Source organism: Falco cherrug, chromosome Z (genome assembly GCF_023634085.1).
Source record: "Falco cherrug isolate bFalChe1 chromosome Z, bFalChe1.pri, whole genome shotgun sequence".
Taxonomy (NCBI): Eukaryota; Metazoa; Chordata; class Aves; order Falconiformes; family Falconidae; genus Falco; species Falco cherrug.
This window is the reverse complement of record NC_073720.1, coordinates 80,508,102-80,526,727: the sequence shown is the minus strand read 5'-3', so window position 1 is coordinate 80,526,727 and position 18,626 is coordinate 80,508,102.

Genomic DNA, 18,626 nt, shown 5'->3' with positions numbered 1-18,626 from the left:
TCACTGTCCCTGTGAAGTTGGAGACATAGATCTAGATGGAGCCAAAATAAATAGGACAGCACACCTCCAAGCACGGTAGGCTACATTTAGCATGCTCTCTGCCATGAACATATTGGTGTTGCCCCTGTGTGGTCATCCGTCAACTGAATGGCATCAAACTGGATCATCCAGTTGATGGATGACCTCCAAATCTGAGCTACCTAGCGCTGGAGTAAACTCCGGAGCAGGTCTCCAGGAGCTGTTGCAGCAACATTGTCCAGCATACTACCTCTGAAAATGATACAGAGAAGGTAAATAGGAAAAAAAGGGAGAGCTGAGGAAGAAAAAGGAGTAATGACATAGCTGAAATGGAGTAAGGGGAGAGGAAATGCGAGGCAAGAAAGAAGAAATGGGGAGAAACACAGGCAGAAAAGAAGGATGGGTAAGTGCAAAGGAAAGGAGTGGTCAGGATAAATTCTGCTGCTAAGTCCTACTGTTCCATGTGTTTTTCAAAACAGCCCTCTCGTAATAGATAATCCATGACATTTGTCTCTTAATCCTCTCAGCATGCCTAAGCAGCACTACGGTCTATTGACTGAAATGCTGCGGCATTGACCATAATTACAATACGAACTGCTACCTACAACAGCCATAGCCTATGTAAAATAAACCCCCCACATACAACAGCTTGCACAGGAGAATTAAATTTCAAACAGCAATAGATCTATAAACATGCTACGGGTTTACACGTACCTTTCAAACAAAAATCTTTTCTGCAGGGAGCGCATAGCTGAGGGCCGCCTAACATCTTTTAGCCTTTTCTTGGTATTTCTGAAGTCGTTTTCTCCTCTGGCTATTTTCCTAAGGCACAATCTGTTTTTAGGCTATGCAAACAACAACATTTTTGCCTTTTTGTTCGGGGGAAGCAGGGCTTGTGGCGGCTGAAAGGGCAGCTGAGGTGAGCATGATTGGGCCCGTCTCTTCTGTGGTGGCATTGTGGTTTTGCTACAGGGACCAGCCAAATGAAATAATTGTGTGTCTTAATAAATACAGCCCTGTGTAATGCTCACTGTGAACATGTGTACTGGCCTTATGAGTGAGAATAAAAGGGGTGTACACTGCCTATAATTGATTTTCTTGTGCAGTTGTCCACACTCCCCTGTACCCCAACCACACATCCTTCTGTAGCAACCTTGTGCCTTGTAACTGTTTATCATGCGGGTTCAGCAAACCTATACACAGCTGAATTCTTGTGTAAAACTTGATTTATGGTCACTGAATTCATTTTTAATGAAGCCTTTCCCAAAATATCAACAGTGTGTTTTGATTTCCAAGAGCAGTTAAACAGTGAAAAAAAAAAATGAAGGGAAAAAAAAAAAAAAGAAAGAAAGAAAAAGAAGCCCCTTCTTGCTCCTTGACTTAGGAATGCCACAAAGGCTACATTTTCCTCCAGCTTTGGATGTTACAGCTCACAGCATCAGCTTGCACTAGTATACAGAAAAGACTACCTGTATGTTTAGCGCAGCTACAGCCTCAGAAAGAAAAATCTCTCCATCTTTCCAGCTGCGAGGCAGACACAGAAGTTTTAAGGGTGAAAGGGTAAGAGGTACAATTAAGGACTCAATGACTAATAACTCAAACTTTTGCCTTGCAGGGTGAGTAGCCTGTCAAAGGCTGCAGAGGCTAGTTACTCCCGAATATATAAGGTCACAAAAATATCACACAGCATTTTAAATTGCACTTAAATAGTGTAGCGAATGCTGAACAGCAGCTCTCCTCTGCTGTGTTGCGATACTAATGGTCACACAGTCATGGGTAGTACCTTTAGGTCCAATAAGGATCTTGCGTGCTTGATAGTACGTGGGCTTGGTAGCCTGCTTTCTCCCCAGGGACCCAAAATATGGACGAAGTTAATCAGAGTCCTCTCCAAGAAAGCTAGCTTGTTCATAAGGAAAAAACAACTTTTTCTTCTGCTTATATTTCTCATGTAAAGCAAGCAGAGTATCACTATGCTTCAGGAAAAAAAAAAAAAAAAACAAACCCAAAAAAATAGTTATTAGGAAAACCAGTAATCTCACTGGTTAAACCACCAGTGCATAATGCAAAATTCATCTTGGTTGCACCATCATGCACAGATGAAATAGCTCAGCCTGTTTAACTGCTCAGTCCTGAAAAGGAAGGACCTTCTCCCTCTGTCTCACCTCTGTCCTGTTAGCAGCGCCTTGCCCCTCTTGTGCTGACCTGGCCCTTTACCTGAGAAATCTCAGCTCTACTAAAGTCACAGAATGTTAGTCTTCTGTGTTTTGCCACTCTGGTGAATCCAGTAGGTCCCTGGGATGATACAACACTGCAGAGGGTGGGAGCACGCAGCTCCAGGCAGGGCACTGGGGAGTTTCTGTCCGCAGCAGTAAAGCTTTCCAGCTAAGCACCAGAGTTCTCTCTCCCACCTGGCCATTTTCATGTAATTGTCACCCCCACTCCCAAACACACCGAAAACTAGAGGTGTTTTTTAATGTTTTCAGAAGCATTTCCACAGGTGAACAATCTCTTTACACAAGCTGTCCTCACGCACCGAAGGGCTCCCCGCCGCAGGCAGCAGTGACCGCTGGTGGCTTTGAAGCGAGGGAGGGAACTGAACCCCTGTGAGCCACCTAGGTCCTTTCACTGAGTAAACTCTTCCCAAATTCTGAAGCATCCTGGCTGACTGCTGAGTCCATACACTAGTAAAAACATGGTGGAGAGGGTCCAGGAGCGGCAGATGTCCCTAGTCCTTACCATGTAACAGTTGAGTATGTCATGGCAACACACTGTCCACCAACACCACGGACCAGCAAACAGAAGCCCCTCCATCTGTTAGGATAGACCTAAATGTTGAGCTAAGCAACTGCATGGTAAACTCAGCTCATGTGCAAAGGGAGGTCTGGCTTCTCTTACAGCTCCACTGCAACCACATGCAGGTTTGCCCATTGACCTTCATTCAGCAAGGACCAAATTACCATTCCCTAATTAGACAAATCAGTAATCATTATGTGTAGACCTTGGCAAAGAAGTGGGCAAAGAAAATAAACCCAGAAGTTAGAAAAGGGCCTGGAAGAGGTCCTTGAAGATACTACTGCTAGGCACTTTCTCCTATGCATAGTAGAGTTACACCTGCAATAGAGCAAACATTCAGCAAAAGACTTGGCAATAACTATTATATACTGGATGTGACTATGTCTCGTTGAGGAAATATGAATCACCTTTGGGCTGCAAAGCACAGAAACAAGTTTGTACTGAATTAAAATTATCTGCAATCTCAATAATAAAGCAGTCCAAGAAGGAAAACCCTATCTTTCCCTCTGTGTTTGGACCGTAAATCATTATTTCAAAATTCTGTAAAAGAAGAGTTACCTTGATTTTAGAAAATACACAGAGCCTTGATACAGATGTTTTGCTGGTGGATCAAATAGCCAAGAATTACAGACCATCATTGTACCAAAGGAGATTATCAAAGGATCCATTCACAGAAAGTGGATGGTTCTCATGCATGGGAAAAATAACACGGCATCTTTTAGCCTCCTCTCTAAGGCATGACATGCAGTCTGCAGGTCTTTCTGCAAAGGCAAGAATCACACACAAAAAGCAGAGAAGCACAGGAAAAAATGAGTCCATTGGGATATTTTTTCCAGAACTAGCAGGATGAAGACGTCTGAAGGAAACCCGGATTAAATACAAGAGCAATCTACAGCTTCCTTATATCTCAGCCCCAGTGGTTTTTACTCTCCATGCTTATTCTTACCCGTTGACTTTGAATTTTTAAATTTTTTTCTCTTTTTCTTTTGTTGTTTTTGCTTGCTTGTTTTGATAAATGCCATAACAATTCACGTGCTGAGATTACGGCATTTAAAACAGAAATAGTGGCACTATTTTAATACCTGGGCTCTTTTCTGATGCACAGGAGTTTTGCATTTGTTTGATATGTTGGAACCTGGATTGTTTGTTATAAAAAAAATGGCAAGTGTTTAATAAATAATACAGTTTAAAATAATTTTAGCACATAAAAATATTTGTATATAGGTTTTAGTAAGCATAGTTTAGGTAAAAACAAACTCTTGAGGGCTTGGGTGCTTTTCATTATGTAAAGCCATTATTGCAATTGTGGACAGGTTTTGCCATTGATCTCCTCTCCTCTTCTGTTGTATAAAACAGAAAAGCAATATTTGTTGTATAATTCCCTTACACCTGGTGACCCAGGCAAAGGCAGCAGGGATTTGTGACTTAGCCTGGCAGGGACTAAAGCACTGCACCCTTCTCTTTGCAGTCCCCTAATAAATGCTTGTACCACTAGCAGGCTAGGTCTGCTCTTCATCGTGCCACAGCCTGGAACATAACCCCGGTTTCTTGTCCCCTGAAGCTACTTCTGTCTTCAGCTCCATTAGTTCAGGAAATTTTGTGGATTTTCATCCAAACACAGCAGATGAATTGAAGGTTCAGGCCTATGTTTTTGAGATCAGCTGATGCTGTTTCATTTTCAGACTAAACTGAAATTAGCTCAAATGTTGGGCTGATGAATAGGCTGTGAATTAAAAAGAAAAAAAATCCTTTTGGAAAGTATTACCATCTGAACCAGTAAAAAGTTTCAATATTTCAGCTTCTTGTCCCAATACAGAAACAAGTGTCAAAATACAAGGGTTTCCTGAAAGGCAGATATCCTACTTTTTATCAGCACTGTGGAGGAATAAAGCAGGAAGCTTTTACTTTGTTTCCCTTCATTTAATTTAAATAAAAAATCTTTAACAGAGGAAAAAAAAAAAAAAAAAAAAAAGCACAGTTTCAAATCCACGGACTCAGTATTTTATCCAGTCTATTGTCTCTATGGGTAAGGATTAATTATAACATTCAGATTAAACTCCAGAGGTACCATGAAATGTGTTTTTAAGCAGAAGCTTTCATTAAAATAAGGAAGTTACACCAACAATACTGCTTCTTCGGTGCTTTTGAGTCAGCTTTATTTTGCCAAAGGCCCTATTCTAGTTTCATTCAGGAAAGCCAGAAAGTTACATGTGGAATGAGAAGTGATTGCAACACCCAGAAACCCACATGCTGTTTACTTGCAAAGAGACTTTAAAATGCAAAGTGCCAGGGCTGCTTTTGAAAGTGGGAGTAGGTCATTAGGATTGAGACTGTCAGATATCTTTAAGAATGTATATACGTTTAAATAGCTCAGCTGTCAGTGCCTCTGAGTCTCTCTTCGATACTATGGTGCAGGTCCAGATCACGATGCTCAAACTGGCAGGATAACAGGACTGGGAAACTGACAGCTGGGAACTGAGATGTTAGCCTTCCCCTGTGATTTGCCTCAGTTTTTTACAAGCAAACATGTCTTACTCTGGATATGATTTCTATACTTCCGTAACCCAGAAGAGAAAACCTATTCCACGTTAAGAGAAAACCATTAAACAAAAAACCTTGACACATTTGAATTGCAGACATGGTGAGATCAAATCATCCATTCTGGTGCTACTGAGTAATTCCCAGCTTTGTCCTTCATACAGTCCTTCCCTCCTTCCTCCTCTCTGCTTTTTTATTATAAAATAGTAATAATAGCAGTCCATCACCTGTACTGACAAGGAGAATGAGATGGTTTACTTTTCTTCACCTAGAAAGCTCCTTTCCCACAGACTGTCCTTCTGCTGGGTGACAGCAGAAATGAAGCACCCAAAGGGTTTATCCCTCTGCCCCAGTCAGACCTCCACAGCTCCCTGGGACGGTGTAATTAACTCTGTCCCATTAAAATACTGAGCACTCTGCATCAGCACCTCAACCCTGGTAACTTGATGGATCTGTCCCAGTTGTGAGCAGCCCTTCTGTTTTGAGGCACAATTACAGTCAAGCCTGGAAAAAATATTGTCAAAATCAACCATTGCAGAAGGGTAAAGTCTATTTTTTGTGCTGCTCGCTATAAAGTACATAGTCAAAATACCAGTGTTACCAATCTTAGAGGTAGAAGTCATGACAGTCAGAGATCAGTTATGCACCATTTTGCTGCTTTCCAGCAAGATGATATCTGTATTTCTCCAACTTTCTTCCTGCAATATCATTCAGGAAAGAAGGGGGAGGGGGGGATACTGGGGAAAGAGATTTCTCTTAAAAGTCATTTGACCACAAAGCTCTGACTTATCTTAATATGTGATATAAAATATTAAAAGCCTGACTGTGCTATAGCATTTTCCAACTACCAGACATCATTAAAAAAGCCCTGACATTGTATTAAACTGGGTTTAAAATGAAAACAACAACAATCCTCCATACCCTCTACTTTTACCAGTTACCTTTTTGTATTTTGCTGTTTGGAAAGGAAGCAGAGCAAAACTAAGAACTGGGAAATATACGCAGTTTCGAACACAAAATGTAACCTGTTTATTAACAACAGGCAATCTTTCATCTTTGGGATTCAAGATCTGCACAGATTGCGGTGTCACCTCCCAGCATTCCCCACTGCGAACCTCAAGTTCGTGGGAATGACCAATACTAATGATCCCTGAACTGTTTCCCACAGCCAAATGACAGCTGTGATTCTTTAGCCCCAGCTCTCCTCCTTAGAGCTGATTCAGCGGTAAATTTATGGCACTTCCTCTGAAGTGTCCCATGCTGGCTTTGGACATTTATCACCCAACCTTAGCATCAGAAGATGAGTCTTCCCCATAACTCATAGTCAAGTGCCTACTTCACAAGACCGTGGGCAGCAGGGAAAGGCAGGTCTGGGTGTATTCTGGGAGCTATCCAAGGCATTTATCTTATCATCGTCTTTTTTCACTAGAGGAGGAATATTGGTGGAACTTTGTGCAAAGTGTGGAGGAAATGCATCTAAAAACATAGGCTTAGAGAAGCACTGAGCATTTGTGAGCAAGGATACTGATTAAGAAAAGAACCTCATTCAGGTTTGAGAGTTTTACACTGCCCACCTCAGAACTCATGGGAATTATTTATATCCAGGAGCGTCTAGCTGGCATGGGACCAGTAACATGCTGTAGAAGTTAAACAGGAATTATTTAGGTGTCACTACCCAATTCAGTTGCAGTTAATAGACACATCTACAAGCCAATCCTTAGCAGTTTTAACATTTACTGTTATTTTCCTTATCACTGCATTTTAAAGCAGATATCATTATCAGCTTCTCTGTGTTGGTCTTCCTAGCTGTGAAATTGATCCTTCAAGCCAGAATACGCTCCTGAATATACCGGTCAATTAATGATAGACAGTGTGAAACAAGATCTGCACCTGACAAGTTCTAATCCCTCCAGCAAGAGGACTTCAACTCCCAGCGCGTGCAATGGAGCTCCTCCGTTTAGCCATAGCTGAAAGCAGTATCAGTATGAAATTCTGACCAGAAAGGGACTCCACAAAATGCGAGTTTTGTCCTGACTGTGGATCATTCTTGCCAAAATACATGGTGGTGTTTGGCTGATGCAGGTTTTTAAACTGGGTAGAGAGGAACGCACTAACAAGAGAAATTGCTTCTAGGCTCAGATACAGATTTTCAAAGCCTTTCTCTTTCCTCCACAATCTCAGCTCTTCCAGGCAGTATTTTATTTTTAAATGAGGGCAAAACCCAGTGTCTTTAACTTCATAACTTCTTGTTCAGAAATTCTAGCAGTGTGTGATAGTCTGGTTAAGAACTGTTTATCCTGCAGCCATGCCAGCAAAGCAATGCACCCTTGATCTTTCCATATGAGCTGTTACACAGAGAGCAGGTTTCACAGCAGGTTCCATGGCACAAAAGACATCACGATGCAGAAATAATGCTCCAAACAGCCAGACGCATTCTCACTTCTACAAATGTCTGAGCAAACATCCGCATCTGGTATTCTGATTTTTGTTGTTGTTGTTGTTGTTGTTGTTTTAAAGTAAGTAAAATTCTGAGGATTAGCTTTTGTACTTTGCCATCTAGGAGTGCCTCCACTGGCTCGAACAAAGAGTTCTTGCTTTGGATCTGGATGGAATTTGGTCACTGGATCAAGAGCACATCTTCAGCACGTTCTGTATGGAATAGACTTGAAGTGCAAGAACTGCTTTTTCCTCACGGTAGATATAGCTAAGGTGGAGCTTTCCAAAACAAGGCTATCAAAAAATCAGCATGTTTTTCACAGTTCTGTGGGCTACATATTCAAACACCATTTTAAATTGTTCCGAGGAAAATATTTTTTGTCCATTTTGAAATATCACAAAAATTCTCATGCAAAGTGTTGCTATTCCATCTGGGTAGTCAAAATTAGAGAAGTAAATCCTGAGCAAACAAATCAGACTTTTGCACCTCACTCTGTAAAGACAAATATTAAAATTGCAAACAGTAGATAAATAGAAACATTCTAAAATGCAAATTAATTGTTACCAGCAATATAAGGCCAAGCCAGTAAAGCGCTCTCCTTAAGAAGCTTTATGGAGGCCATAGATTTAATTATCGGGGGCAGTTGTACATCTCGTTCTGACCTACTAGCAGCATTTTTGGTTTGCACAGATGGGCCATAGTGCTGTCTCTTTCCTCTGTCTATCTTTTCTGTTCCCCAGAACAGGCAAATTACTGAAATCTATAAGTATTCTACTCAGCAAAACTCTCACCCTTTACTTGTCAGTCTTGAATGCAGCATGCTTTCTGCAGGCAGTAGAGGTGGGGACAATTTTCAAGACTGTGAAAATCTTGTAAGATTCGTTCCTTAATAATTATTATTCCGCAGCTGGTGAAGATAAATGCAGCCTGTTCTCCCTGCTCATTTTCTGCTAACAGCAGTAAGTGTCCTACATACTTAAACCATGCATCGTGGACATGCAGGGTGGAGGACAAAGACAAAGCTAACACAGCTGGCTTAATAAATAAGGGGCTTCAAAAGTTTCACTAAGGATATGTAGGGTGTATAACCCTTTCCCGTTCACTCACCATGAAATAATGAAACTGGGGGTCTGCTGAAGGACATATACTACACTTCACCACGTTAGTTTTACAAAAGAGCAAACACTTGCGAGAGGCTTGGTCTTTTCTTTTTTCTCTTAGAGGAAAAACGAAACTGTCACCAGCACGTTGCTGAAAAGTCCACGACATAAGGCCCTGGAAATTTCTTCTATATACTTGTACAATATCTTGATAGAAAAAAAATAATCCTGTTTATTGGAACATGATAACTGCTGGATGGACTTCAATAATAAAGTGTGTCATCTGTGCTTCCACCCGGGAGTCCCTGCTCCTATCATCTTGGCTATTCCTTTGAGTAATCAGTTTTCTGTAACCCACATTTCTGTTCTGTCACCAAGCAAATGCATTAAAAGTTTACTTTGCCATTCAATCTTGGTAATACTTGCCTTACACGTTTTGGACCACCATCAGAAACAGTTGTCCATTCTGTGTCTCTGAAAAACAAAAACACAAAAAAAACCCCAAAAGCAAATAAAAAAATAATAAAACAAACAAAAAACCCAAAACAAAACAAACACAAAAAAAACCCAAAACCAAAAAAAACCAAAACCCGAACAAACCTAGGTCTTTTCTCAGAGCAAAAATCTTGGATCGCCAACCCATACCTGAAGAGTGAAAATGTCTGCCTTAAGTTCCTTCTCTTATTGATGATAGACAATGACAGTGGAAAGCACAGCTTTCCTCTGCAACACTGTGTAACTGGATAAACTAATGCCTGACCTGATCATTTCACATGTGTTAAAAAAAACCACAAAATATCACCTCTAAATTGGTGCCTGAAAATACATTACCACCTAATGAATATATAGTTTTTTAGGGGGTTTTTTTTGTGTTGTTTAAGAGGACCTGTCTCACATTTGTCTTGACACCTTCCTTCAGCATGTCTGATCCATGGCTGAGCAAACGTTACAAGAAAGAACTGCCTGGACTCACAGCTTCTGACCTGTGCCACACGAAAAGTCAGGGCATCCTTTAAGGTAATAGTTTTCCCACAGAACCCAGTTGTGAACACTAGGCTTGCTTTTAACATACTTAACTTTTAAAAACAATTTTCTTGACATTGATGTATCCATGTACTTAAGCTACAGTTAGGATCACAGGGAGAATACTTCCTTATTTCCCAGCACTAATGTTCAATTTCTCTTTGAGGCCTCATAACTGCATTTTACTTTCACTGATCCTTGGTGCCAGCCAGCCCTAGCTTGCCTAAGTTTCACACAGTGTGGCTGCATTCACTGTGCTAATCTTATGTTACATACATTTTTTTGTCACTCCATGTGTTTCTAATTGGTTTCCCAAGCACCCGCAGCATTACAGCTGCTCTATTTGGCAGCTGCAAGTGCCCACAAACCCCTGTGTCTTCCTCTTCTACACTGTTTTAGGTATTCTCTTTTGGCACTAAAGTGAAAACAGTTGTAATCAGATGTAAAGTATAAAAAAAAAAAAATAAAATAAAGCATCTGGAAATCTTGTGGCTTTAATGCTACAAGAGGAGAAAAGTCTCTTCCTGCGTTATGCCCGCTGCCCCACCCCTGTCCATGGAAAATAGCATTTCTCTGTGTAATCTGGGGCTATTATAAGAAATTACAAGCGAAATAACCACAACCAGAGGATGAACGACCAAGAGCACACAAGCTGCATTTGGACTGGGCAGAGGCGAAGGCAGGGCTGATTACAGCATCCCTGGCTGGAGCCTCTCTGCACCACATGCAAGGCTGCCTGGCAGGGCTTAGCAGGCTAAACTGTCCTCCCAAACCCTTCTCTGCTTCCCCTCCCTGGACAATGAAACACTGGAGGTTATTTCTTTACAGTGGAAAAATTAAATATTCTGTAAAACACTCAGGTTCTTGCACAAAAGACCAAAGAGATTCCTTATAAAGCACTACCTTTTATGAGTAGCATGGGGATAAGCACAGCAAGGTACTTCATAAGCTGCCTACAAACAAGCACCAGTGAAAAATGCAGTGTGGAAACCCATCAGGGAAAGGACTATGTCATCCTTACTGTGCGTATAGAGCAGATGGGTCATCACCTTGATGTCTCTGATCCCACTTGGGAAAGACGTGCAGCCAGTGAAAATTGTCATACAGGAATGAAGAGTGGAGACAAGCCCAGCACCACCTGAACCTAGGGTTTGAGGAGGTGTAGGTGTTTTAAAATCACTGCCCAAACCCCTGAGCTGTCCTGAGCGCAGCTGTCCTGAGGCCAGGGGTGGGTTTGGCTGTAAGCATCAGCCCAGATCCAGAAGGAAACTACTCGTCCTGCACAAGGGCAGTTAAGGTTCTGTGCTGCTTCTGTGCCTGTCACCACGGTCTTCACGTACTGGACTAATTACTCTAGTAGGCCTGTAGCATGAGTTTCTGATAGCAAGTGAATCACTATGTGTAGAAAGGGACGGAGAAAAGTAATGAGGGAGTCTCGATCCCATGTTCATTTTTCGTGGAAGATCCCGGTGGAATGGACTAAAAATAGTCGTGCAGGACAGCAACATTTTTGCTTAATAAGACAAGGGTGCCCATTCCATACATGTAATCTTTGTAATGTTTCTGCTGAATTGAGCTTTATATGGGGGTAGAAAAGAACTCCTACAAAATATGCTGTTGCATTAATTATAAGTTTTCCATTTGACAGCTTAATTAGGAAAAGAAGAGTTAGTGTAGGGCTTGCAGAATTCATGATAAATCACACATATTCGTGCAGACTTCATTTTCATGTTTCAATTATACACATTCCTAACTGATGAACAGCAACATAGCATTTTCTGTTTAATAAATGTGATATCTGTTGGAATTGATAACGTTAGTTCAGTAATTACTGAGCCATTATTGTCAGGCATCAGGAAAAAAAGTGGAAGGATGCTCTGGTTATTAAAGTTTAGTATCAGCACTAAGAAAAGAAGTGTGAGAGCTTTACCTACAGGCACAATACTTAGCCAAAGTCAATGATAGAAGATGCCCATGGATCCAATTAGGAGACAAGAGAGAGAAGGACAGTAGTTTTGTGACTGGAGAACCAGGCTGAGGGTTAGGGGATCTGCATTTAATCCTTGTGTCTATCAGAGATTTCCTCTGTGGCTTTGGTCAAGTTATTTTATCTCTTTATGCAGCAGCTCCCTATCTGTAATAACATCATATGCAATAACACAATATCCCCTTCTACCACACTTTTGTCTATCCTTTTCTATTGGAGCAACTTAACTGTTGGTACTATTTCCTCTGATAAAATAGCCCTCCAATTTTATGGACTAGCATCAAATATGCTACCGTCATACCAATAACTGTTAATCTGATTGTCTTTTAACATGCGGGGGCAGGGAAACAAGCAAGCCCATTCTATGGAGACACTTAGAGCACTCACCTGGAGAGAAAAGGAAGCAAATATCAGATCAAGCATCTTTTGTATAAGAGTGTTTTCAATACACCATTTTGTATCCAGGCTTTCCAAGTAGAATTTCCTTGTTCTTTTTCCCGATATGGTAAGAAGGAACCAGAGATGAAGTGTAGAGACTACCTGCCCTGGCAGAGCTGAGAGCAGAGAGCTTATGGATGACAATTCAGACACATTCAGCCAAATACTCTGGCTTTGTCCCCAAAGAAAGGCTACTTTCTCTGCTACAGGAAATACAAATTTGCAAGAGGTGGGCACGCATAGAGGTGCCAGCGGTCTCTGTCTGATGGCTTTTTTCCCTTTGGCAATAAAGGCAGCCTGAAATCAAGTTCAGATGTTTATTTCTTTGGTGACCTATCTGAAGTCTCTTAGACTACCATAAAGGCTACTGCTTACACATAAAATAGGTTTCCACTATAATTACCTTTGAATGCATTCATAATTATCTCTAACAACATTACTGATCAAGAGCCTTGTCTGAAAGAACAGCTGGAAATGGCTCGGCTCCTCGTTCAACCTTCTGAAGAGCAGTGTATGCTTTATTTTACCTCCTTTTCACCAGAGACTGACAATGCACAAAGCACCTAGCTCCTATTTCCCGACTTGATGAGATGTTCTGTTTCATCAGGTGAAGCATAAGGACGTGGAGTACATAAAGGAGCTGTACGAGGGCATTTTGTATATCCCATCAAGAACAATAAAAATTAGGTGGTTTGACATTTCAAGGCAAACAAAAGTACTGAGAAGGGGATGGAGAAGATGGCCTCCCTCTGTAACCTACAAGTTTATGCCATTTTGTGAAATCTACATAGCAAACACGGAAAGAGATGCCATCAAAACACAAAGGGTAATTTTCTCACCATTTCATGCAAGTATTTTGGCAGAGACAACAGAGAAGCATCGACACAAGAGCTGAGTGAACTCTACCTCATGTGGTAGGCTATGGTGTTCAGCACAGCACTGTGAGGCTTGTCCACTGCTAGAGCTGTCCTTCAATTTATCATCTCGCATTTGATTGTTACTAGAAATGACTGCAACTGTTCCAGCTGAATGTTTTTGTTTTTCTTTTTCCCACTGGAAAATGCTGATTTGTCAAAATGTAGCTGATCCATGGGAACAGAATGATTTTAATGAAGTTCTGGTTGAAGCCAAGGAAACTGGCAGCGGTGCCAGTTTTGAAAATCTCTTGGTCAGGCAGGTTTCTAAAATTATCCCATGTGACTTGCTGCCTGTTCACCTGATATACTGCTAAAGAGACCCAGCTCCCCCAGGTCCCAGGATCTCAGCCACAGGCTGGCCAGACCCGGAAACACAGATGCTCAGGTGCCACCTCTGGAGTTTGCCAAGACTTGGGAAAGTTTGGGAAGAAGTGTTTTGAAACCATTGAACAAAATAGCACTTCAAATTTTGTTAAGCAGAGCTGTGGGCTTATTGAGGGAGACATTTTGAAAGCCTGTTTTTCTCTTGAGGTTGTTTCTTTTTTTTTTATTATTTTGAAATTTTCCACAGAATGGCTGAAACCCAGCAGAGTGTATTTCTTCTTCTTGTAGTTACCACTGCAAAGCCATTTTGGCCAATTAAAAAGAAGTACAATAGTTCTGGTGGGTTTTGTCTCAGCCAAGGTGGCTCCGGGGAAGGATTGACCCCCGGAGATGCCTTTGTCTTTCCCTGCCTGTTGAAAGACCTCCATGCCGAGATTAGACATACATACAACTTCAAGAGAGCTAAAATTCAGCAGGATAAATCCTATTCCTAAACATTAAGATCCCTCTGAAATTAGAAGAGGTTAGGTACACAGCCTACTGTAGCTGGATGAAGCAGAGCCTATTGCTTCTTTCTTTGGTTGGCCAGTTTGGTGCCTTGTACTAAGAATACTAAAAGCATATAATTTTGATGAGGATTATAGAGTTTGTGTTCTGAATTTAGTTTTATTCATAGTATCTGAATCTATTACTCCAGTTTCTTGGCTATTTAGAGATGCCAAAATGGCAGCTTTCATCTGCTTTCCCAAGGCCACCTAGGCATGGTTGCTTCCTATGTTAGATGTCACATTAGCATTACCGTTTTACCTTCCTCTTGTTTTTATTGTCCTGTTGTCCTGAGGCTTTTCGTGACTTTTCCCCTCCTCCCATTGTAGCCAGTTACCCTGCAATTTTCCCTTTTCTGCCCCCGCCTGGGACAAGTGACGTAGCTGGGGCAAAGGCAGGGTTTACAGGCTTCTGCTTTGAGCTGTGCAGGTTTTCCTCACTTTTCCCTTCCTGAAGTGGATGACTGCACAAGCTGGAAAACCCAGCTTCTTGTGGGATGCCTCACCTCTCCCAAGGTTGGATATTCCCAGTTTTGGCTCTTGCAACACCAGCAGTCTGACAGCACCTGCTGGTTTTGGTGCTGGACAGTGGTTGCTAGAGGTTTGAAATTCCTCATCTTTGTCACATCCCCTTTCGCTGAGGCACAGAGCACAACAACCCCAGACTGCCCATGTGGTCTCTCTCCCTTCTCCCAAACGATGTGCCAGAGAAAAAAACCCCAGCTTTCTGCCTTCATTCTGCCAGTTCTGTTTTATGAGAAATATTTGTAATGAGATAATATGTTTCTAGACTTGGGTGGTCTGCAGGCCATTGAGATGTCTCAAACGACTGCGAACCCCAAACCTTTTCCATTTTACGCAACTCATGTTCCAGCCTCCTTGGCCTGACCAGGCAGACCTGTTTCTTTCGGGGGCAGGAAAATCCTCCTCACAAGGATTAGCTGTCAAGATAAAACCACTGCACTAATCAGTTTACAGAGGTGTAAATTGTTTGTCAGAACACAATGCCAGCAAAGCAATTTTGTTTAACAACAATCTTAACAGCAAGGGTCCCTGGGGCGGAAATAAGTAATCAAGCAACCAGCCAGGGCTGAAACTTTGAGAAAACAAGGAGCCATCTCTTTCCAAGGCATCTGCAGTATAATGAGACCTTGCACAAAGCACCGGGATTCTCTTTCCATGATCCTGAAACCAGCGCTTATGGGACTAATCTTTATGCAGGGGAGCAAATTTATCCTTTGACATGAGAAAGGAAGGATGGGCAGGAGGACCAGGTCTTTGTCCAAGATTTTCAAACGTGCCCAGCACTAACTTGGTTGTCCTTGAATTCAACAGTTTTATTGGCAATCACAATGGGATTCAAAGAAAGTAATCAGAATCTAAGCCAAACCAAACAGTCCTGGAAATCGCATCCTCAAAGTACCGAAGATTCACAGCGTTTCATCCAGTCACTCTTAATTAAACCATCGCAGACATTGTAGAGACAGCAGAATCAAGCCATTCCAGTTTCAATGCCTTGGTACAGAAATTAGTTTTGTGCCTATGCCCATATGGGGATATGTCCATAAATCCCAGGCCTGAGGAATGCTGAGAGCATCTCATTTCCCCTTGCCAGCTCCTGCACAGATAAATCAAAATTTATTGAATAAAAGCTGCTCTCTTTCCCTACAAATTTTGCCTCACTTCTGTTCTTAGATCATCACAGGTCCCATCATACCATTACAATCAGTCAGCACACCGAAATGAAATGATTGAAAGGCAACTCTCAGCAGAACAGGAACAGCCCCTTCATTTTTTATTTCTTGCTTTCATGTGTGTGAAACAGGGAGAGAGAGCGAGAGAGAGGCTATTGAACTTTAAACTTCCTGATAAGCTGTATTGTGGGAAAGTGCCATTTTTAGGTTTACATGAAGGAGCTACCTCTGAGAATGGCCTTTTAGCCTGTGAAAAAACTAGAAACATCCCAGGAAGTCTCCGAAACATTGTAGCACTGTGAGAATTTGTATAAAAATAAACATTGGATTATTTCGGCCCTACTCCCTTGAGAAAAAGAGACCAAATTACTCAGAGCTACTGGCGTAATCTTGACAGAGGAAGGGGAATTAGCAAACTGATGCCAGGGTTTTTTGTTTTGTTTGGGGATTTTTGCTGCCCTCCACCCCCCACCCCACCCCCACCCCTTTTTTTTTTTTTTTTTTTTTCCTGTGTGTGTGTGTGTGTGTGTAAAGTAACACTTGGAAGAGGCAGCAAAGGCAGGTTAAGCATGTGATCAAAATGGGCTCAGAGCTGAGACCAAGCCCTGGAGAACAGCAAGCCAAGCCAGAAGGAACACTTTTAAAAGGTGTAAACTGGAATTCACAGAAACATGAGAGCTTGGAAAGCATCCACTGACAGACACAATCCAAAAGCAGACAAATCCTGGTCTCCAGAGTTCAGGGGATTTTTTAAAGCTTTTTGTCAAGCATTTTTCTCAGGAGAAATTAAGAAGTGAAAGGCACAAGGAGTCAAGCAGGGTCCCATATCACTGCAAAAGCTGTTTCTAAACCTGGTCAGGAAAGTCCTCCATTTCATGGAAAAGTTATTCTGATTAATCTGTCTTCCCATCAGGAAGGGCTGAGAATCCCACATGGAAATAAGCCACGTTTTATTCAGCATTGCTTCTAGGACCGGTAAAGGATGGTAAGAAGAAACATGAGCTGATGTGATTTCAGTAGCTACTAGTGATTGCTATAAACCAAGAGAAAGCTGTGTAAAGCAAGGAGTAGGAAATCTAGTGCAGGGTTATCTGAAGCCATAATACTGAAAATGCATGTGTAGGAAAGAAGCAGAATGAAGGCATGTCCTCCACAGGGATGTCACCACAGCTAAGAGCTGCTCAATGGTATTGACCAAGGCTGAGCAACTGTTTGATGGAGAACACACTGTGCCCTGAGGGGGTTTGTATGCACTCAGAGCAGAGCAAAACTTGCATTGTCCCCAGTTCAGAGCAACGGTTAAAAGCAGGGGCTTCGTTAATGGTCTGACACACGGGATCTTCAGATCTCCCCACCTTCCATGGCATGAAGAAGATGAGGAAGAGGGCATAATATGCTAGAAAAGAAAAAGAAGGGAGGTGTCCTGCCTGCTGTCTTGTCTGACTTTGAATTCAAGAGTAAAAGAGAGTTAAAAAAACATAAATTTCTTTAATCTGAGCTAGAGAGCTATGTTGGTTGGTTGGGTTGGGTTTGGGTTTTGTTTTGTTTTTATTTACCTGGACATGTAACAAACTCATATTTCCCCGGGGTGAAACACAGATAGGAACCCCCAGCAAGCCCTGAAAAAGTACTGCAGAAGCAGCCACTTCTACCCACATCCCTTTCTGCAAAATTCATTCCAGGCAACTCAGGAGCGGCAGCAGACACGATCCGGTCCTTTTGCTGTCAGACTGGCCAGCAAAGGAAAATGAAGGCAAGGATCTCCAATAAAAACAAAATGAAGGCAAAGGCTTCACAACAGGGAAAAAATCAATACCTCCGGAAGCAGGAAAAAAATATATGATACATTTTTAACTTCACTGCCCAATCAAGTTAATAAAAATACTCCGAAAAATCACTACACAACTGTATGATATCTACAGTGAAAATTCCATATCTACTGCCATTAACAACATCATTAATAACAAATGTCTGTTTAATTACTCTTGCTAAGATTATAAAAGCCATTATTCTTGTAACTTGAGAAATTCATTAGCCGGAAAGTCTGTTTAACGCCAAATGCAGCCCCCTTAAAGGCACAGGGTTTAATACTTGAAGATATTTCTGACATTCAGGCTTGAAGAAGCACTACCCAGCTGGGCTGAAGTTCATGCTGTGACAGCAAGCAAGTGCCGCTACATTTCAGAAACTCAGATGAAGCTACAGGATGTGCAACAGCACTGCCTTTCCTCCAGAACAGTTACCAATGCAGAGGGACAGAGACGGGTTCTCAGAAGTGCCTACATCACTTAGGACCCTTCATCTGTATGAAGAAATAAATAAATGCTTCTGAAAGATGGGCTTCGCTAGCTATATCTCCCAGTGAGTTTTGAAAATGTTGCTGTACTATGCAGTCTGTATAAATCAGCTTTCTCTCCTCATGTGCTGAAAGGGTCTTGTATCACCTCCGCAAGCCCTGACTCTGTGGATTAGGCAGTGTGCACCTTCCATGACTGAATCCTCGTGACATCCAACACTCATGTTTGCCTTGCTGTTGAAGAGAGGAAAATGTAGCAAATGTGGTAATGCCTGTTAATGCAGCAGTTTGGCTGATATCCATTTTTTAATGGTACTAAACTCTTAATGCACATTCCATCTCCAGAAGCAAATGTGGTCGTATGAGCAGGTACAAACAGAGCAAATACCTCCTTCTAAAGCATGAAATGCTGTACTCCCCCTTGACTGGCATCCAGGGCAGGCAGAGGATCTGGTCTGTGGCACAGACTGACATGGAAAGGTAAACATGTTCCTCACCTCTGAGCTCTATGGATGG